At 45.2% G+C, this 23,045-nt stretch overlaps 1 protein-coding gene and 1 long non-coding RNA gene across 12 annotated transcripts in view; one reads left to right on the top strand and one right to left on the bottom strand.

Moving 5' to 3' along the window:
- ATXN1 (ataxin 1) overlaps positions 1 to 10,844 on the bottom strand; it is a 413,109-nt gene extending 402,265 nt beyond the window's left edge. For 4 of the 11 annotated variants that reach the window (XM_072814236.1, XM_072814243.1, XM_072814247.1 and 1 more), the window contains exons 1-2: positions 10,606 to 10,843; positions 2,445 to 2,562 (exon numbers count right to left, since the gene is read on the bottom strand). The gene's annotated coding sequence lies outside the window, so the exon portion shown is untranslated. Of the gene's footprint in view, positions 1 to 2,444; positions 2,563 to 3,252; positions 3,303 to 3,828; positions 9,152 to 9,399; positions 9,685 to 10,605 lie in introns of those variants that run through there. The other 7 variants (XM_072814235.1, XM_072814238.1, XM_072814239.1 and 4 more) reach the window with 7 other exon arrangements.
- A 418-nt stretch (positions 10,845 to 11,262) lies between these two features.
- LOC140626018 (uncharacterized) lies at positions 11,263 to 12,401 on the top strand. The gene is made up of 2 exons (XR_012025255.1): positions 11,263 to 11,829; positions 12,031 to 12,401. It is a non-coding gene; the product is annotated as an uncharacterized lncRNA (long non-coding RNA).
- Positions 12,402 to 23,045: the final 10,644 nt, after the last annotated feature.

Genomic DNA, 23,045 nt, shown 5'->3' with positions numbered 1-23,045 from the left:
ACCTAGGTTTTAATTAAAAAAAAACAACCAAAAACCTTAATGAACATATAAAAGAGTACAGCATGAATGATGCTATTTCCTTGCTCACATTTAACCATCGATTGTGAGCACTGTAAGGAGGCTATTATTTATGCAAAATGTTTAGATAATGCTTATAAGCTTCCTTTCAATGCAATCACAGAAAATGTCAGCTGCTTAGAATTCAAGGTGACTCTGCACTACTTTGTCGGTAATACAATACGTATTCATAAGACACTCAGACTTGCTTAATATACTATAAAAATCTCAGTGTCTTCTCAGTAAGCTGCACATATTGGCCAAGAGACAGGACTTTTTGATGCTTGTGTTTTCACAATAAAATTCTCTTTCAAACAAGCCAGGTGAAAAAATGTGCAAACCACATATGCAATGAAACCACGTCCCCAGAAACTTCAATGTGAGGATTCTCTGCTTAACATATGAAATGATAACACCCCTAAGAGATAAAGCAGCAGTAAGGCATCTCACCCCTTCCCAGTCAGCTGACACTTGCAGACCCTAAGAAGCTTACCTGTGCATGTAACTCTGGGGTTGTTCTATTTCCTTTTAAACAACACCTCCCTGACCGACTGCCAATAAAATGTAAAGGACCCAGGTTCATACTTCGCAAGGATAAAATGTCTGGGATAACTTCCTGCCCCATTCTCCAACAGGACTTTCCTGAAACATTGCACCTCAGTTACTCCAGTTTTTGTTTCTTTTCACTCAGACGACAAATAACTTCATTTGTGCACCCAACTTACCAGTTTGCCTTACAACAATAGAAAAACACGACGTATGCATCCTGGCGCAGTAAGAGAAATGAACTAACACAGAATTCAGAAAAATAAATAGAAGGCTCATTTGCTTTGCAGAGCTGCAAATGTCTACAGTGTCAGTCCAAAGACCAAGGTACAAGTGCTATTTACTGGCTCCTAGTCATGTATGGTCCAGGAGCAACCATCACAAAACAAGAACATTATAATCATCCTGTCAAGAGATAAGTTACGTGATCACAAAGATAACTTATGTTCACAGATCACAAACCATATATGCTAGGTACCATGCTACTCCGTACACACGTATCATTTCATTCCATTCTCACAGCAGCCCTAGAGGAAAGTTCTAATCTTATCTCCACCTTGCTCAGCAAGAAACTGAGGCGCAGAAAGCCAACAGGACTCCCCAGGACACAGGGGCAGCTCCAGATATGAATTGCAGACAGGCTGGTTCCAGACCCCCATGCTCTTAGCTCAGATGCCATGGAATTCATGTGTAACTTAAAAACCAGATCTTAGGTATAGAGGGGGAGCCCTTTATTTAAGGAATGCTGGTGAATCATTTTTAAATTGAACATTTCGGTAAAGCAAATATCCACCTCGTAACGAATTAGTTGCAAATCCAGATTTTTATACAGGAGGTGCGGAAACAGTAGACTGTGTGTCTCGCCAAGTAAGGAAATAGAACATGACTTGAAAAGGGCTGCCCAGAGACCACCCAATCTAGCAGTTCCCAAACCTATAGAGCATCAGTATGATTCCAAGAGACCATTAAAGGTTCGTTTTGATTCAGGAGGTGGAGCCACAAATCCTTTCTCTCTCTCTTTCTCTCTCTTTCTCTTTAAGCTCTTCAGGTGATTCTGTTGCCCAGCCAGGCTTGGGAACCTCTGAAGGAGTCCATTTCCACAACTTCCAGTAGGATCACTCCCAAGGTAAATAGAAAGAGGGGATCTATTTCACAATCCCCTTTGGTTGCATACACCAGGGCTCCCAAGCCCTCTTGCCTCAACTTCGAACTTCCATGTCTCCCGATTTCATTTAGGCAGGATCCTGTTATCCTCTCTTCAATACAGAACCATGAGTCATCAACACTGCATACACCCTGTGTCTGCATGACTCTCCAGGCCAGAAAAATTTACTGTACGTGAGGCAATCAGGAAGTTGTAAAATCCAAACAGACACAAAGAAATTCAAGATTCGACAAATACTGGTTGCCACTGAACAAACAGGCCTCTGTCTCCCTACGCTTGATTCATTCTACAACAAAAACTTAAAACATGAAAACTGTGACTTATGGGAAGAGTTTGGCAGCACAACGGTCTCATGGAGTTAAGTAAAGATGGCAATGAAGACGACCAGGCCCAAGCCTAACACACAATAGCCCATCGCCACCAAGTCCAACACAGACTTCTTGATTAACCACTTTCTTCTAAATTAAACCACAAAGAGAGACAATTTAAGCCAAGTTTAAAAAAAAAAAAACAACTCTCTTGGCCCTTTCTCAATTTCCCTCGGAATGTAGTTTGCAAAGGCAGTCACAGCCACCAGTGCACAACGTGCGAGAGCATGGGTATAACTAGGTGACGTTCCGAACAGGTAGGACTTTATCCTCTGATGGAGACTAGACACGCATAGCAGAACTCTCACCTGATTTGTGATGCACTTCCCTGGAGTGGCCGTGGAGGAGGAGATTGTCTTAGAGTGATGGCAAACAAATCCGCAGCTTGAACGGACCACCCTGGGGACTGGCTGCTGCACGATGCTCCTGCAGTGGTGGTGGTGGGGAGGGGGGGGCGGGGGATGTAGGAAAAGAAACCCAAAGTGAAAACCAGAACAAATAACTTCAAAAAATAATTCCACCTTAGCGCATCTGTACACTGAAATCTAAACTTTAAGGACAACCGATTTTGCGTTTTGCTTTATGAGAATTACAGATACCAGCCAGCTCAGAAGGCAGCTCTGGTTTGGGGCAACAGGGCTCAGAGGAAAGCCAACACAGAAAAAGGTCATCCCTTCGATCAAATTAAGAGCTCAGTCTCCCCATTTTGAGCCAGGGACCGTCATTCTCTTCTCTAATGATTCTAACCCATCATCTGATAAACACATGCCGGTAATCACAGGGATATCAGGTGAAATGGGCATGGATTGAATAGGAATTGAGCCAAAGTCTAATTTTCATATGGCATATATTACTATCAACATGCAACTTGGTGATTAGCATACCAGTCTAATGGGATAGAAAAATGTATCAAATGCAGAAAAAACTGTAGAAGTGTGCACAAGTCCACTAGACTTCCCACTAGATTTTAAATTATGTCGGTATCGAATGTATGTCCACTTCTTTTTCATTTTGCCGCAATGCCTTGCAAATGGTAAAGTAAAAATTATCCACCGTATAATGAATGAGTGAATGTGTGAATGGATGGACAAGAGAACGAATGAATCTTCCATATACCTTTCCATCAGGGAGCTTGGTGCTTGTAGTAGTTTTTGTGAGGTAAAGACCTATGCACAGAAATGGAAAAAGTTGAAGACTTGACCTGCTAACAAGAGTTTTCAGCCCTATTAAAATAATATTTTTAAATACTGGTCATTCCCAACTGTCCATGTTAAATAAAGAATCAGTAGCACAGTTATAAGCTAACCCCCAAACTTGTCCATTGCTGGGCGGATTTTCCGTCTTTGATTACTGGCGCCGATCTGTATATTTGTTTGGGCTGATTTTAAATTTAGTTTGGGTTTCCTAAGCCCACGCCAGGTAACAGTAGGAAGGAGGAGGCCCAGGATCACACTGGATGTCAGAAAGAAACTATTCTGGAGTTATGAATACGATCTCCAATGTGAATAATCCGTAAACAGGTAAGTGAGCCAATTATCCTTGGGTACATGGCAACACATCTCGGTAGTCATGATTATTTTCATCCATACACACTCACTATTTTTAAGAGCACAGCCCAGCTGGAAAGGAAAATAATTTCGATTGCTTTCCAACACTTTTCAAAGTCATGAATAGTAGCCAAAGCATTCTTACTTCTAACGAATCCATTCACCAAGTATATACAGAAGCATCTACTGCATGCCTGGGACTGATATGCAAAAGGAGTGTGTTTTGTAATCCTTGGTTTCTCCGCATGTAATCTGTGAGTACAGAGAAAGTAGGGAAGCTGTTCCAGACCGTAACGTCTTTGAAGTCCTTGGAAGACTCCACTAAGTCTATCCTTCCACGAGGAAGCTCGTTGAGTTACAAATGTAAATGGTGGCCAAGTTAGAGAAGCTCACAAAATTCTATTTGCCCTTACACGGTGGCTGTTTTCCTATTTTGATCTAGTAATTTCTCAGAGGAAGCATCCAAATACAGGATAATCATTTCTGAACAAGGTGCAGGTACCGTGGATTTGCAGACAGCACTTGCTTTATGAGCTAACAGTTGAGTGTTTGCTTGTATATCTATGTGTGCACACAGTGCTATTTACATATCACCTGGCAGATAAGGTTTTACAGAGTCCAAATTACAGTCTCCTCCTATTCTGCTGAAGTGTACAGAACAGTCAAACATGATGCAAATGCTGTAAAATATTAATTTACTTTCACACTGGTATGCCTACTTATTTCAAAAGTATTTGTGTTGCTACACCAATTACAGTAATTAAGAGAGTTAACATAACTTACTGTTCCATCAGAGGGAAGAAACACAAGAGTAAAAGGAAGGCAGAGTGGAAGCATTGCAAAAACATACAAACAAAATACAAAAAAGAAAAAAAACCCACAAAAAAACCCCATTGTAGCCTATAGAATGTTGTCTACAACATATACACTAAAAATAGAATACTTAATATTTTAAAAGCACAGTGAACTACATAACACAATTCCACTTATAGCGGAAGATTACTAACATAGATGGTCTAAGTAACACCGATGTGGTAGTAAAGAGGAAATAATATATAAATAAATACAGTAGATAATATAAATAACTCGAGGAGAGTAGGCCAAAGCTCAGGGTGCAGTAAAAGCCACTGTGCCAAACATAGTGACAGAAGAATACATTTTCTTCGCATGTTAGAAGATAAATTGCTGATAGGTTAGCAGCTAAGACGATTATCACTAAAAACTTCTGCTAAATAACTCCCTCAAAGTGTGTCATGCTAAAGAGCGTCTAAGTGGAAAAAAAAAAAAAAAAAAGAGTTCCTCTTAGCCTGAATCAAAACAGCATAATCAGGGGAACCTCTGCCCCCTTAAGTCTCAAATTCTGATTACACTACAATGAATTTTCTGAAAAGTTCATTTTCAGGTAGGATACCATTTTTGCTTACATTATGGCAATTACCATTGCATTTTCATTACTCCACAAATGGTATGCATTAAAAGTCATAGAAAAATCAGTGAGACATTTCTGCTAACATCAAACATATCAAAGAAAATATAATGCGTGTTGCTTTTTTGTCTGTAATAGTTCTAAACGTGTTTCAGTACATTCGGGATGGTAACATGTACTACAAACATTTATAGCACACTAGCGTGGAAAGTTCGTATGCATAAGGATTACAAAATATATCACTACACTGATAAAGACAGAATACATAAATTATGAAATAGGAAAAAAAAAAAGATGCTTAAAACCGTCTCCGCAAATAAAGATGATTCACCTAAATCTTATTACGCCTATAATTTTAAGCATTTATATATATATTTTTCAGAACCTTGATCCACTTACAACTCTCTCAGCCAACATTTAAAAATATTCTCTAAAACAGCATTCAGTTATGCTCATTATTATATCATCTCTTAAAGACATGTTGAATGAGTATTTTATTAAACTGAATTAAATGAAACTAAAATTTGAACGGCATAATTGAGAACTACAAGATTCATTCTTAAACAGGGGCAGTCCTGTAAGGAATGCCCTAGGCCAGAAATTATTATCTCTACCGAGATTTCTACAATGTATTATTCTCAATGCTTTTACAAAGTAAGGAGGGCCTGCTTCTGGTAACTTTGGAAGTGTAACCAGAACTAAATCTGTTCTTTGAAGTAGTTAAGCTTGTACCTATCTAAATCTCTCACGCAAGTCAATCATTCAAATTACTGAATAATTCCAAAAATAAAAAGTCATGGAAATCACATTATTTATGTCCACCCTGAAAATGATGTCCACCCTGCAATGACGTCTCTTGCACCGTGTCACATTAGTAAGCAAGCATTTGTTTCAGAGTCTAAGCTGTGTGTTACTGCCCACAACTAGAGTTGAAAGAATTAACATTCACTCCTACACTAATTTCCAGGGTTTTGATAAAATATGTTTATTGACTAACTTCTAATAGGAAACAAAATGAGCCGCTGTCATCATGTGTTAGTCATCAGAAACTGTCACTCAAGGTAAGTGGCAAAAGTAAAATCCACTTGACATTTCACAATGGAAAAAAAAATAAAGGCATGCTACATAAAAGGAATGTGAGTCTGTAATGACAACAAATACAGAAGTCACAGAAATGTGTTTACTAATGTTAATAATCTCTTAAGGCTGGCCTTTCCCAGGACTCACAGACAATGAAATGTAAGGCCATCTACAGGCACTTGACATAATCTGATGGCTAAAGAGTTTTTCTTGAATTTCTCCCTAAAAGACAATTTAGAAGCTCTGGAGCCTAGTTATAATATTCCTGACAAGGCATCACTTCCGAAACCCAAACCCTCGTAAAACGAAATTCGGAGGGGAAAATACTGACTTTCACAGTTTCCAATCAAGTACATTTTTCATACTTATTTTAGTGTTCAAAAATACATATTCATGTCTTACTGCAAGAAATTTTCTGTATGTTGCACAATATAATCCGGGACCTCCAAAATGTGTAAAACTTAAACTTCTCTGCCTTATTTCATACCCTTGCTTCCCATCTATTTACCTCCTAGGGAAAAAAAAAAAAAAGCTTCTCTTAACCACAGCAGCACTAGATCTGAACAGGCCACAATCAAGTTACCAACCACATAAACTAAATGGTAGAAAGTCATAAACCCCCTGTAGGGAAGGAATCCTAGTCCCAGGGCAAGAAAGGATTTACCAATTTAGCTCTGGGGCTGTAAAAACTGAAAACTGACAGGCAGGATCACAACCAAATCAAGACATTATTATTCTCAATTACTTTCTCTTGCAAATATCAGGGTTATTAAAATACTCCCCCTCAGGTGGATCCCTGTGCAACACAAAGCTTCAGCAAACGAAGCTACTCACTTTTCTTTCCTTGCTATTTTTTTGGCAACAATATTATTTTTCTTCGCCTGGTGGCTTTAAGGAGGTGGTGTCCTAACGCAAAGAGTAGACTGCTCACGGCTCTACAAATGATTAAGTGCTCATTAAATTACATCTCAAAATACAGTACAAGTTGTTTATTGTGTAAAAGCACCACTCACTGTCAGTCTACTAGCTATAGGCCTCTACCACCTCTCACCCGAGAGAAAAATCTTTGAACTTACTACTAACAGGGTGAGGATCAGGAATGGCCAAGAGGTCCAAATTAAAAATGTACACATGCAGAGTGGCTCCTCCAGCCCGTCCTATTTTTCGTTATAAGAATGCCTATTGTAACGGCACAGTTTTGAAATGTGGCAATGGGGACAGGCTTCCTAAATAAATCACTTCCACCACCCAGTAAACGCTCTAGAAAACCAGCCCTTGACTACTGGCAATACAGGTTCTCAGGGATGGGTGCTTTCGCCCTTGAAGGGGTTAAGCGTCCGCCAGGCCAAAGGCCCCAGACTGCAAAAGAAATGTTGCTTTCCTAAGCTCAAAGGTTTCTAACAAGTACCAAATACTTGTTGATCTGTTCACCACCAACATCAGCAGGATTGCCAGGCTCCTCTCACTGTGTGGGGAGAGAGGCATTTACCCACTGCATCCAGCAAGAACCGCTGGCTGGTCTCCTTCAGAAAAGTTTAGTAGCTTGGAAGTGTCATTGGGCATCCTCTCCACCCTCCCCTATACACCCTCCCCCTTTCCCCTCAATCCACCACCACCTGCATGATTGAAAGGAGACACACTGGAAGGAGTGAACTCTCTCCTCTGGCTTGAGCAGCACAAATACTGTGCATAAAACACTTGGAGTAGTCCAGGCACAAGACAAACCCACCTGAATGGATGGAGGAACACTGTCTGTTGCCATGGCAGCCTGATCTAATTACAGGAGTGATCAGGGCCAGAGTAAGTGCAGGGAAAGCCTACACCACTGACACTATCTACAGGATGAGAAGGACAGGCAGCCGGGAGGTCCGGGGGAGCCCTCCACCCTCTGCTGTCCATGGAAGGTGGCTTCCAAGCCTGTTCGTCTGTGGAGCTGCTAAAATATTGACTGAGGCACGCACACTTGGAGGACAATCAGAGGAGATTAAATGCCACAGCATTAGCTGTTATGGTGCAATCCCTTTCTAAGAGTTCATGTGCAGGATTTTCTCAACCTTCTCTTTGGTGCTGGTTTCCTCAGGCACAGGCTTCACTCCACCAAAAAAAAAAAAAAAAAAGTCCAAGTATCAAACTACAAATAAACCACAGGGTGGGCTCACAGGGGCTTCTAGGAACGAACAGCAGGGCTCCTCAGAAACCCAAACAGAAATGGCTTAGCTAACTAACACTATTGAAAAAGTAACTGGCTCTGCCTAAAAATAACCATCAAGTAACTACCCACTGCTCTGTGCGATATGTACCGACGATGTTTAAATATTAAGAGCAGCCTGCATTACAAAACACAAATGTCATTGAGATGTGACTACTCGATTGCCAAAGGAGAGCTTATTTGCATATACACATTCCCGTGCCTGCACCAAGGGACACGCAGGGAGCCTGCCACTCTAAGGCGGTAGTTTTTATTCTGCGGGTGCAAGGGGGTCGTCTAATTCTACTGATCGTATCCTGCGGATCTCGCAGGGAAGCTACGAATCTCTTCGGGGACAGAACCAGTTTGGAGGAGTCCCTTACTGCACAGCATACGGTAAACAAAATAAAAATAGCTTGCCGTTCTCGTTAGCCACATCGCGCATTATATAACCAGCTTCCGACTGGCTTTTTTTTTTTTTCCCCCTTACTACTCTTCAGCAATTTCCCAATCTCCCGAAGTATTTATATTACCCTCTTATCTGCAGGATTATATACTAAGAAAGCACAACAACACAGAGCAGCCACAGGGTTGAACCGAACCCCACGGTCCCTGGAAACTGATTTTTTTTGTTGTTGTTGCTGCTGCTGCTGCTGTGTTCTGGCAAGATCTCCACCACCACCCTACTTCCACCCCCCACGAAGGTCCTTTTGCTCGGTCTCCCTAGAAAACCTGAATTGTTGCACCGCTTCCAGGCAGCCCCCTACGTGGTCTGAAATAAAATGAAAGCACAAGCCCCGGAGTTTCGGAAGGCGGCGGGAGGGCGGGGGGCCGGGGAGGGGTCGGGGCGCCGCGGAGTCAGCCAAGTGGCCGGCGAGGGGCCGCTGCCCCCCGCGCCCGCCCCGGCGCCCCCACCCGCGCGCGCACACACACACACACACACACACGCGCGCGCGCACACGCACTCACACGCACTCACACACGCACGCACTCACTCACTCACACTCACGCCGCCGCCTCACCTCTCGCTCCGCCCGGCCGGCCCCTTCCCTGCCCCCGGCGGGACCGGCCTGCTCGCGGCGCTGGAACCACGTAGGAGGCGGCGGCCGCGGGAGTGGCGGAGTCTCCGGCCCGGCCCAGAGTGAGCGAGCAGCGGGGCTCCAGGGCGCATCCCAATCCCCGCAGCGCCTCCTCCGCCGCCGCCGCCTCCTCCTTCCCCTCCTCCTGGCTTCATTCACCCTCCCAGCCGCCGCGCAGCCGCTCACTCCCGGCGCCGCTCCTCCGCTGCCGCCGCGGGCGCTGGCGGGGGCGCCGGCCCGGGCTGGGGCGCTCGCGGGCTCCGGGCTCCGGGCGGCGGCGGCTGCACATGATCAGGAAGCGGCCGCACCAACAGGGCGGCGGTGGCGGCGGCGGCGGCGGCGGCGGCGGAGGAGGAGGAGGAGGAGGAGGCGGCAGGGCCGCCGCCGCCGCCGCTCCAGCCGCGCTCCCGGCACCCGCACGTCGGCTCCCCCCGCGCCCACCCCTCCGCGCCCCCCGCGCTCCCACCGCCCGGCGCCCGGCCGCGCGCAGAGTCCCGGGCCGCAGCCACACGCCGGGCGAGGCCGGCCTCCGCGGGGGACCCCCGCCCCGGGCTCAGGGGCCGGGCGGCCCTCGCGGGGGGCGGGGGGGAGGCCCGGCCCCCCTCCGGACCCACTGGCTCCGCCGCCCTCCCGGGGGCCCGGGCTGCGCAGGGGGCGGCGGGCGAGAGGGCAGCGCGACCCCCGGCCGCCGCCGCCGCCTCCAGGGAGGGGGACGCGGGTCTCCGCACTCGCGGCCGGCCCGGCAGCCCCGCCGCTCCCCCGCCCGCTCCCGCTCCCGCTCCCGCACCCCCAGCCCGGGCGCGCCCCCTCGCCGGGCGGGCGCCCACCGGCCCGGCAGCCCCCCTGCCGTCAGTCCCTGCGCCCCGAGCGGGGGTGTCGGCCCGGGAGGCTGGAGCGGGAGAAGGCGGTATGTACACACACACACACACACACACACACACACACGACACAGCACGACGCGTCGATTTCCTTCGCTCCTCTTCCAGCTGTTTTCTGTGCCGGCGACTGGGGTTTGGGGTTTGTTTGCTGGTTGTTGCTTTTGCCCCTCTCTGGAGAGCGGGGGTAGGGGCCAATTTTAATCTAGATAAGGGGCGAAGGGGATGGGGGAGGGGGAGGAGAGAATCAGAGGAGAAAAAAATAGCCACTTACTGTAAAGTGTAAATGGATCTGGGGTTGCGTGGGGAAGGGGGGGCAGAGGGAGAGAAACAGTGTCTTGCGGCTGCTGTAGCTCTGGCGGCTGCTCCGCGGGGCTTGTTTTGTGATCCCCCTGCAGTGAAACAGGTCCTGTACGGCTCCGCCACTGTAGTAGAAATGATGTCTGCGGTACACTCTGCTCTCTCCTCCTCCTCCTCCTCCCCGTCCTCCTCCTCCTCCTCCTCGTCCTCCTCCTCCTCCTCCTCCTCGCCCTCCTCCTCCTCCGACCCCCCCGCTCCCCTCCCCTCCCTCCTCCCTCCGCCCGCCCGCCCTCCCTCCCTCGCGCTCTCTCGCGCTCGCTCGCTCGCTCGCTCGCTCCAGTATGTAAATGTGTAATAGAAGCCAAATATGGAGCAGTTGGCTGCCGCCGCCGCAGCTCAAGGATCCGACTTGGGGGTGGGGGGTGGGGGGTGGCGGGGGGGGGCCCGCGGCGGGCGGCGGGCGGCGGGCGGCGGGCGGCTCGGAGCAGCGCGAGCGCACGGCGCGGCGGACGGCCCGGCCGGCGCCCTTAACCCTTGGCTGCGCGCGGCCCGGGGAGGCGGCCCCGGGAGGCGGCGCGCGGCCCGCGACCGGCTGGCGAGCGGGGGGCGGGGGGGGGCGCCTCCGGCCGGAGGGACGCTTCTTCCAGGTTTGGGAAAGGGGCGGGGAGCTGAAGCGATGAGGTAATTTCAGCGGTGACCGGTCGGTCCTCGCGCGCCTCCCCGGGTCCCTGCACCTAGTTGGAGGGGGACGGGGCGAGGACGGCGGGGTGCAGCTCGCGGCGGCCTGCAGGGCGCTCCGGGGGGTGTCGGGCTCCGGCCCGCAGGCGGAGGGGAGGGGGCGCGAGGGTGATCCCGACGTGCCCTGGGTCCGGGGCGCGCCGAGAATCGTCTAAGGGGGCAGACTCGGATCGCCGCGCGGCGGCTTCAGCCCCTGAACCGGGCCCGCGGGGCTGCGGGGATTGCCTCTGCGTGCGACTCGGGAAAGTTTGCAGGGTCCCCGCGCCCGCATGGGCACCGTCACCTTTCCAGCCTGCCGGAGCGGGTGCCCCCTCCTCCCACCCCCACCCCCCACCCCCCACCCCGTTTCGCTTTCTGCAGGTCTGGAAATCCGCTCGGTAGCGCCCAGCCCCAGCCTCGGAAGACGACCCGCGCGCTGCTCTCGCGGCTCATTCGGATCATTAATTTAATCGGAAATGAGGTAACCGGTGCAGGAGACACAGAAAGCAAACCGAACGTCAAATGGCAGTTCTCGGGGATCCACGCTGGGGAACTTCCTCCGCGCTCGGCCCCCCGGCGCGGGTCCCCGCGGCCCACCGCCCCGCCCCCTCCGCGCGTGCCGCCGCCAGGTGTTAGCTGGGTGGCGAGGAGCCTGCTGTCGAGGGGTGCACCTTGCCAACAGGTGTGGCACCTGGAGGAAGCGCAGTGACATCCGTGCTGGAGGGAGCTCAGCGCGGCGGGCGGGCGTGCTTGCTGCAGATGATTCTGGAAGACCAGTAGGTGTCGGGGCAGCGTTTGACCTGTTTCAGGTGCTTCGAGCCCGAGTGTCTGGAAACATGATCTCTGCCCATAAGTTTCTCTCTGGAAGCCACCACTCCTGACTGTAAGCTGTATGGGGAGAAACCTTTGGCTGAGTTTACTTATGACCTAACGGTTAGTCACCAACCGAAGCAGGATACAGAATCACCAAGAGAAATGTGTCAGCTTCTAAACAACTGGATTGTAGAGCCGACGTGCTACAGAAATTAAAATAAGCGTGCTCACAGCTAGGAAGGTGTAGAGCCCCGGAAATAATTTTTTTCCTCACGTTTTGAAATGCCATGCACATGCATACATGGCTATTTAAATCAAACTACTACTGTTCACTCTTACTCGTTCCTACAACTTTTTTTCTTTCTTTCTTTCTCTTTCTTTCTTTCTTTCTTTCTTTCTTTCTTTCTTTCTTTCTTTCTTTCTTTCTTTCTTTCTTTCTTTTCTGTCTTTTTTTTTTTTCATTTAAAACGCAATGATTGTTACGGTTTAAATCCCAGGTTGCTCCAAAGTGACATTGGTGGTCTCATTACAGCCTCTAGTGGACAGTTAGAATCAGTTTCCTGAAAAGGCTCTTCCTGGTGTTTTGTTGTTGACAGGCATTATCAAGGTGAAGGCTGATGTCTCAGAGCAGAACCCGGTACTGGCTCCTCCCCCTGCTCGCCAGGGTCCTCTCCCCAGGAAGGATCAGAGGCAGGCCTTTGGGCACCCAGAAGGCCTACGCTTTGCGCTACAGGCATTATTATTATCATCACTGGCCTGCGAATGTTAAACAGAGAGCCTCTGCTATTCATTTCAGTTTCAGACAGCCTTCACAAAAACTAACTTCATCTAAAATATTTTTGCAAGGGAGAATATTGGTGGCCATGGTTTTGGCTTAACTGCAATGTTTTTACTCTGCAGACTGCCCAATCCACCTCCACTCTATTTTTAGAGATTTTACATTGAGAGAATTTCCAGCCAAAAACAGCTAATATTTTAATTATTACAATGACACAGGCAGTTATTTTAACAACACCTTAACCAAATTAAAACACATAATTCAGATTAGAGTGAGTCGATTAATTTAAATGTTCCCTTAAGGAAGCTAAATATGTATATTACCCAAACAGTAAAAAACAATTAATAAGAAATGTGTCATTTACTTTCTTAGCCATTAGGATTAAAGCCATAAAGCGCCATTAAAGTCTGTAACTATTCCTTCCTGCAAGGTCTCACGTAAACAGTATTCTCGTGATACAGTTTCATTGCCTTTAGTACTGAGATGTTTTATTTTCAGATGGCAAATATTAAATGTACAAATAACTGACACCGATCCTTTAAAAACAGGGCTTTCTCATGCAGATCAAAACTCAGTGAAAGGGCAGGGCTTTCGAAGAAGCCAGTAGGTAAATATGTAGTACTACCAGTCCTATTCATAAATCTGATATTGTATTCATATGAGCATAAGGCAAACTTTAAAATGAAAGGAAATTGAGAAATAAGGCCTGCCTAGCCTTACTCCTAGTCTGTGTTCTGCGTTGCTCAAACGCCACGGAAAATCATTTTTATCCTTTATATCTACCTCATTGTTTTGATAGTATCTAGTTTTGAGGGCTTAAAGTTGGCTATCAAGTATATATGATATCATATCATTATGTATTACATCTTGCTTCAAAAAGCCTTATCTCCAGAGCAGCAGCAGCAGCAGCAGCAGCTGGGAGCTTTTTAGAAATTCAGAATGAGAGTTCCACTCCACACCTAGTGAATCACAATCTGCCTTTTAACCAGCACCCCTGGTGATTCCTGAGCACGCTGTAGTATGAAGAATGCAGTCCATACTACAGCGCTCTGCCTAGGTGAATTCGCCCACAGATGCAGAGCTTAATTTTTCTATGTATTCCCTTTTTATGCCCTCTCCCTTTAATTAATTTGTACTTTTTAATGAAACATGATTACATTTTATGCTTTGGTCAAATAGTACGGTCTTTCAGAAGAGCCCTGATTTCATGTACAAATCTGCATCTTCTTTGCCAAGTGGACACTCAGAGGAATGTCCTGGGGTCTTGAACGTGAAGGTTTTCTTCACGGCAGCAGAGGGAGCACAAGAGTGCTTAATAAAACAAGCGTACAAGCCCTCCAAATGGTAAGGGATTTTAAATTGTAGTCTGTGTTTTCACTGGAAGTAGCCTCTTACATAGTTCAAGACAAAACAAAGCAAAAACAAGCAGACACAAACAGCTTACCAGGTTATAAGAACTAAATAATTGAACAGATTGGAAGTTAAGTAAAATACAGATATACTTATTCAGAGTTTTAGACTTCATTTATTTTTAAAGTGGACTTCAAAAGTCATACTTGGAAACGATATTTTCTCCAGTCGAAAATAAAGAAAACAACATTTCACAATAGATGCAAATCAAACCATCGTGCTGTATGCCTTAAACTTACACAGTGATGTATGCCAATTACTTTTCAGTAAAACTGGGGGAAAAAAAAGAACTCAAGATGGAATAAGGTCATTCTAAGAGTATCTCCTGTTTATCTTTAAAACATTGGGGTCAGTCAACCCTACACTGCATCAGATAAATCAGGTTGATTTGGAGTCAAATATGTTGGAGAAAGAATGTACACTTTTTACCACGTTTTACTTTCACAGTAATGGGGGGGGGGGGATGGCTTAACCTTAACATTTGCAGTGGTGAGCATTTACATTTCAATTATATCTACATAGCATTTCACACTTTTCAGAGCCTTCTGTATAGCATCTTCAAACACTCCCAAGAGATGGGGAAGGCAATGGAGAGCCAAGCCTCAAAAAAGTTTTGCAACCGGCTGTGCTTTCATAGCATTGGGTCATTTAATTGCTATAATAATCCACTGAGATACTCAAAAATAAGGGATGGCATAGACATTAAAGATACAGTTGCGTGTTGCTTACAGTTTCAAAGATTTTCCCAAGGTACTAGATAGTGATTATTTACTAAGTGAATACTTAAATAAGAGACTTATGAATAGAGACTATGTCTTAATTCTCAAGCTGCTTTTTTATGTGTTTATCATTCATTTGCCAGGAGTTGAGTATTGTACATCTACAATAACTAGGCCCTGAGAATATAGGTGAGTAAGAAATCTCTATCTGCAGGGAATTCCCGCCAGAACAAATCTTATCTTTTTAAACCGTCCACGTTTACCATGATGGAACATAAAGACTCACAGTCGAGTGATCCAGCACCTCTCCAAATCATTATACTCATCAGACACAGGACCATGAGAATCCAGTACTAGAATCATTGAAAAAAAAAAAAAAAAAGAAAAGAAAATTTGGCAGGTAGGAGGGCAATTGTAGAAATCGCTGGCAAAATTTGACTTACAAGCCAATACTGATATTTCACATTTGCAAAACAAACAAAATGTAAAGAAGTGCATTTTATCTGAATGCCTTTCCTATCAAAAGAATCACGAGTAAGTTTAAGTGGTAAACACTTATTTATTTTTTTCCTTTTTAAAAATTGTTAAAAAAAGATTTCCTCCTACGTTATAGAAAGACTTGCCAAGTTTCTGCCTGGAGTCATTTGTTATGGCTATGTAATAAATCCTGGAAAGCTCGAATTTTTAATGGAAACACTGACAGACCTTTAACCATGCTATTATAGGAAGGGTGTTATCCTAAATGTGTCATTTTAAAATCTGAGCAAATCAGAGCGTAGTGGCAAAACAGAGACCTTCCTTAGCTTGCACTCCCAAAGAAAGCTGGGGAGGCCAGAAAAGTAAAATAAAATACAAAACAAAAGGGCAGATTGCTCACATAATACACTCTGAGGTCAGCTCACCACACCCAAACTAAAGTCACTGGGCTCTATGCATAGCAGAGACTCTTAAAAATCCTGAATCATCTTTTTTGACCCTCCACCAAACTGTAACAAGACTGGCTTTTGGGGCAATGCAAATGACATCACCAATAGTCAGGAGTGAAATTAAAGTCACTGTAGTCTACCAACAGTTTAGGATTTAACAGTACACATGTTGGGCAATTTTAAATAAGATTCTGTCTACAATTAGGAATCAAAACGAGTGCTCTAGGAGAGATCGGCACTGTCCAATGAGGCTATTCAGCACTTGAACTGTGGTTAGTTCAAGCTGAGATATGTTGTGAATCTAAAATATACCTTGGGTTTTAAAAACTTAGTACGTCCATGTACATACATAACTACACATACTTATCTCTCAATACTTTCATATTGATTAAATGTTGAAATGAAAATATTCCCCACAGATTACGTAAAATGTATTATTGCTCACATTAATTTAACGTGCTTCTTTTCACTTCTTAATGTGGTTACTATAAAATTTTAAATTACGCATGCGGAAGGGCTGTGGGTTGTATTTCCAATGGACAACACTGGTAGAGATAACGGGGCTGGAGAGATACAGAAATCAGTTCTAACAACCCGCAATTGGAGATGAGGATCCTGGCATGGCTCTCTGTAGGAGTGTAGTAGATAACTTAATTATTTTCTACCTTCCAGAGGTTTCTCCTTTGCACTCTATAATATAACCCGGACCTTATCCCTGGTTAAAACGACCCCTGAGAGTGAGCCGAAATCTCACCAGTGGAACTTAGTATGGGCCTGCAAAGCAAAAATTTCTTAGGCTCATCTGTAACTAGGTCTTTTTTGAGAGATTCTCAGGTACTTTGCCACCCTGGGAAGCTGTTAGAAAACTTACACTCTGTTTTAGAAAGTACAAGCATTCTAGAGTTACAGCTGGTTTTGCTGCTTGCGGCTAAATGGTTTGGAGTTGATACCTTCTAGTGACAGACGAGCATTGATAATGAAAATTATATAATCCCACTTAACTAGAAAACAAATCAAGGCCATCAAAAGGAAATCTATGTTTTACAAAACACTTTCTAATATATGCAGTACAATGGGGTGTGTCAAAAGGAAATGAGATGACTTTCAGCCATTATGATTTATTCTGCAAGCAAAACCTAGATAAATTTCCATCAGTATAACTGTGACCAAGACTGAATGTAGTGCAGTGACCTATGAAGTATCAGAATTTACCGTCTTCATCATCTAAAGAACATAGCTCTTGTAACATGAGAAGAAAACAAACATTTTGAGGTTCAGAATGAGTTGAGCTTTGCTAGCTATTGGCTGGGAGCGTTTGGAAATCTATTAAAGGCATTTCATTAGCAACTTGGCATTTTGTTTCCTCAAAAGAAATACATTTTCCAAATTAAAATCAAAGCCCAGAGCCACCACTGTTTGAACTTAACGGTAGTGGCAATTAACGGGTTGTACATGTTAAGCTTATGGTGCCTTCAAAATAAGATCAGAGGCAGCAGCAGGCTAAGAAAATAAACATCAGATCATGGGAGTTCTTTGTTATTCCAGCACCATGACATTAAGATACATAGCTATAAGCTCTCTCACTTACTTTATTTCTCTTGAGCCAATATCGGCCAGGAGAAGCTGACCCAAATGAGAAGGGGTGGGGGGTGGTTAAGAAAATTAGTTGATGAGGAATTTACCAAGTTTACCCCCCAAAAGTCAGGGTTAGAGAAAAATGCATTGGCAAACTTTGCTTTTTTGACCTAAATAACTGGGGTTCACGGAGGACACTGGCCGAGTGGAGTGGGGGTTTCAGGGAGGGCTGTCTGTGATCTGCAGAAAGCATCCATTGCTGCCAGGGCCCTTGCGAGTTTCACTGCTGGCAGACTTGGGGGAGGTCTCAAGACTGGCGCCTGAACATGCAGATTTGCTTGGTGTCTGTGGCACAGACACGGGGACAAAAGCTACTGCCACAGATGCTTTCTGACAGAGCAGAATAATAGCACTGAGACTTAAACTGTAAATTACAAACAATCCCTTTTTAAGTACAAAACGAATGCACAGAATGGAAGACCCTGTCAGCCAGAGTGCGAGTAAATCAAGTAGAAGAAGACAAATTGTTCACTCCTGGCACTACAGCCAGATTTTTATTCCGCTAACCGTACTGTCACCAGAGAGCTTGTTTCCTTTGTCAGATCTAAAGAGAAATTAATACGTTGTGATTCTCATAAATATGCCCAGGCTTCTGAAGCATCCTCCCAAAGCCAATCACGTTGTGTGTGATCTTGTTTCCCAGCCCCATCCCCTCCCCCTGGTTTAAAAGTTGTAGCTTAAACACCAAGAGTAAGAACATGTGACCCCGTCACTCCCCGAGCGAGCTTTGCTCTGCAGTCAATTTCATAATTACATCGCTCCGCCTCTCGGCTCAGCACTTCCTTCCCCCTCACTGGCCTCTCTCCCCCACCCCCAGCAGTGAATCATCGTGCATTTAGAGAGACTTCGATGACCCAGTGTGAACTTTACTGGCATCCTGTACGGTCTTATGCCAAAAAGGGGGAGTCGTTCTATGAACGAATCCTGGCCAGATCCTGATGCAGATGTCAGAGGCAACAAGCTCGGGTGCTTATCTGGAGAGATCCGTGAGGAGTTAATTTTCCTAGATCGTGGTGGTGATTCAGAATTGCCTATCTCAGTTCACCATCAGGTTTTTCAGAACCCAGCTCAGTCCTTTATGCAGAAAGGAATATATCAGAGGAAAAATGCTGGCGGAGCTCCTTATGCAATCAGGGCAGAGGAATTTATACCACATTCAGCCCTTTGATTTCTCCAGATCTGGCTGAGGGTGGGGTTTCCATATTTGTGCTTTGGCAAGTGTGTCCAGCAATTAACTCCTCCCTCTATAGGCTTCTAGTGTTCTTCCAGGTTATCGGGTGTTCATTTGTGCATTTATTAAAACCAGAAACACTTCCCCCTTCGTTTTTTAAAACTGTTTCTGAGTAATGCAGATGGAGCAGACAATATCAGCCTTGCCTTTAAAGGCTTTTCACCCTGCTTAGGGAGGTAGTTTAATGACTGAAATTACCATTGCGCTTCTGCATGTGCTTCTCTGCCCGTATGGGAAGCCCTGGCTCCTCCCGGCACCCCTTCCTTGCATGGCGCCTCATCTTCATACTCTGAGATCTTGCTCAAGCATCAACACTTCTGTGAAGTCTTTCCTGATTATCACAAGAGTCTGTGCTCTGCCCAATGTGTGAGTCAGAGAAGTGCTATTTTCTTATTCTTTTTATTTATACAATATTTTTTTAAAGCTCTGACAGAAAAAAAAAAATCAGGGCCATAAGCACAGATGGAAAGAGTATCCTAAGTGAGAGCGTCTCTTATCGGAACACTTCCTGTTACTCCCCGAACCATCTGACCTCTGCTGATGATTTCAGCATGCAACTGCTTCCCTTTTGTTCATTATTCTACTATGTGACCTGCCCCAAGGGTCATTTCTTCATGTGAGTTCCCATTGCCCTCTGTCGTAGATTGAATGGTGTCCCCACAAAAGATGTGCTGAAGTCCTAACCCCAATAACTGCGAGTTGGGGACTTTATTTGCAAATAGGGTCATTGCAGATGTAACTAGTTAAAATGAGATCTTCCTGGGTTAGGGTGGTCTCTAGATCCAATATGATTGCTGTCCTCTTAAGAAGAAGAGGAGGGACACAGAGACCCAGAGTAGAGATAGAGAAGAAGGCCAAGCCAAGACAGAGGCAGAGATTGGATATCATACTACCATAAGCCAAGGAACGGCATGAATTGCCAGTGACCACAGGAAGCTAGAAGAGGCGAGAAAGGAATCTTCCTGAGAGCCCAGGGGGAACACGGCCCTGCTGACACCTTGAGTTTAGACATCTAGCTTCTAGAACCGTAAAAGAATAAATTTCTCTTGTTTCAAGCCACCCAGTTTGTGGTCATTTTTACAACAGCCCCGAGAAACTGATATGCCCCCTTTATAGATCCGTGATCCCAGGTCTGTTGCATTATTCTTTTTTGCTCTTTATTTACCTATATGGTCTTATCTCTTTCCTCTATAGATACACCGAAGTAATCAGTTCAGGATGTGTGGTTGGTCTTTTATTTATGACAGTACCAATACACGAAAGGTCCAATGGAATAGGAAAGTTGTCAAGAGAGTTCCAGAACCACCTCCCCATTATCCCAGAGAAGGCTGGCTTTTGGCACCAGGTGCATAGGGAGGCCTCAGAGGTCTGAGGTACTCCCTGCTGGGCCTCAGCTCAAAAGTCCTCAGCTCCCTCTGCCAGACTCCAGAATGTACCAGCAGCATCCCTCTTCAGAAGTGGTATTTCAGTGTGGAATAGGGTGAAGAAAAAGGCTAAAAAGCCAAGTTAATTGTTTGGCATTAAGTAAATACAACCAAAGCACTGCTGCTTGTTGTTTTTTTTCTTTTTTTAACTGTTCATTTGAGTGTTATAAAAGTGCTTATGCAAACCTCAGTCTTTGTGATTTACACTCAACCCAGAATCCCGAGGTATCTATTCTCAGACTCACCATGGGCTGTATACTACAGTTCTTGCATATAAACCTCAGTAAGTGGTTAACTCCATTGTTCTAACTGTTCGGGTCAAAAACTATCTTGAGTCAACTGTTTGGGTCAAAAAGTATCTTGACTCCTCTCTTTCTTATATTGCCCACATCCAATCTGCCCCCCAAATCCAACTGGCTCTACCTTCAAAATATATCCAAAATCTAACCACTTTCCACCACCTGGACTGCTATCATTGAAACTAAAGCACTACCACCCTTCATTAGGATGATTATACCAGTCTCCTAAATTGTCCTTCTGCTTCTACCATTACCACCCTGCACCACAGCTGACTGTCTGCATCAGGTGATGCCACGACTCTGCTCAGAAACATCCAATGGCTCTACTCCCCTTGGAGTCAAAGTCCTCTCGTGGCCCACAAAGCCCCCACGCAATCAGGACGCCCTCAATCTTTCAGATGCCATATTCTATCACTCTCTCTCTTTGCTCCCAGGGCTCCTGCCTCACTGTCGTCTTTGCTGGTCCTCAAACAAGCCAGGCACTCTCTTGCCTCAGGGCCTTTCTGCTTGCTGGTCCCTCTGCTTGGAATGCTTTTCCTTGAAAACCCACAGTTCACGCCTTCGCCTTCTTCAGTCTTTTTTTTTTTTAAAAGACACAACCTCTCCAAGAATCCTAATGTGACCCCCACCCCCCATTTAAAATTATACCCTCTGACTTTCCTGATCCACCTTGCCATGCTCTATTATTCCATAAATGCATTACCTTAAAACATTCTGTGTCGGGGCACCTGGGTGGCTCAATGGTTGAGCCTCTGCCTTCAGCTCAGGTTGTGATCTCAGGGTCCTGGATCGAGTCCTGCATCAGGTTCCCCGCAGGGAGCCTGCTTCTCCCCCTGCCTATGTCTCTGCCTCTCTGTGTGTGTCTCTCATGAACAAATAAATAAGATCTTTAAGAAAAGAAAAACAAAACATTATGTCATTTCCTTTTTGTTTGTTTGTTTGTTTATTGTCAGGAGGGCAGGGATTTTTGTCTGCCTTTTTCACTGATAAACCCCAAGTGCCTAGAACAGTCCTTGGCACATGATAGATACCCATTAAAGATGTACTGACCGATAAATGAATTAGTGAATCAATATTTTTCAAGACCTACTATGTACAAAGCCTTATAAGGCCCAACACAAAAATGATCTCATGAGAAGCTAATCCAAATCAAATCATCTTGTCCGACACATGGTAATATTCTATTTACTTGATCTTGCGCTTAACTACATCTGGTATAACCAATAAAGCTGAGTCAGAATGAGCTGAATTTCCCAATCAGGCTCAGATTCATGAAGAACTTTTAAAACACAAAATTCAGAAGCAGGGTGCCTGGGTGGCTCAGTGGTTGAGGTCTGCCTTTGACTCGGGTCGTGATCCTAGGATCCTGAGATCGAGTCCTGTATCAGGGTCCCCGCAGGGAGCCTGCTTCTCCCTCTGCTTGTGTCTCTGCCTCTCTCTGTGTGTGTCTCTCTCTCATGAATAAATAAATAAAATCTTTTTTAAAGATTCAAAAACATTATTGAAGAGAACGTATGAACCTGACAGCAGGTTTTGATAAAAATAGTATCATAGCTACAGTTTCTAATAATCATAATCAAAGCTACCATTTATCTAGCACTTATTCTATGCCAGGCAACATGATAAGAATTTTGTAAATTTTGTCTCCTCTAATCCCACAAAAATACACTGAGGTAAAGATCATGATCCCCTTTCTTAGGTGATTAAGCTGAGGCTTGGAGTTTAAAGGTCCTACCCAGTATCCCAGGTCACCCAGGACTGATTTCCAGGTGAAGTTATCCACCCTGCAGCCTGAGAATGTTTAACAAATCATTACCTGAGTGAAATAGGTCAGTCAGAGTCATAACACCACATAGCAATATTTTGGCTAAGGCAACACTTTTAATACCAACCTCTATTTATTAGATTTTTCTTTGGAGCAAACGTGTGTATCTCAGAAATTCAAGCTAGTGAGTTTTGTTGAGAACTGAGCATTCCTACATCAACCAAATGGCTTCAAGTCAACCTAATTAATTGACAAAGCTCTACTTTTTCTCAACTAGCAAAGCTGTACTCCAGCTTATGAGTTTTATGTATACTATCACATGGTTGCAAATGGCTTTCACTTGAAGTCCAGGCTCACATCCCTCAGACCCTTTCCTATTAGAAATTTTGGCTCCCATCTGGCATGTCCCATCATGATAAGGATTAAGTAGACTGTAAAGGGCTAATATGAATTTCCAAGCTTCGTTTAAAGACTTAACTTCCTTTCACTTAGCCTGTGCTTGACTTCTCTTGTTTCCCCCTGGAGCTTCCTAGAGTACTCTGCCCAAAGTTCAAGTGTAGGATCTGAAAGTAACCTGGCCATAAAAAATGTGCAAGATGCTACAACCTCTTCACAGACTCATTCCACGTTATATGTGAAGGAAATGATCCGAGAACCTGAAATCATCCCAGAGTGAGCACTCTGGGGGAATTTGAAA

The sequence above is a fragment of the Canis lupus genome, chromosome 37 (assembly GCF_048164855.1).
Source record: "Canis lupus baileyi chromosome 37, mCanLup2.hap1, whole genome shotgun sequence".
NCBI lineage: Eukaryota > Metazoa > Chordata > Mammalia > Carnivora > Canidae > Canis > Canis lupus.
Note: the sequence above shows the minus strand (reverse complement) of the source record. Positions and strands in the feature narration are given on the sequence as shown.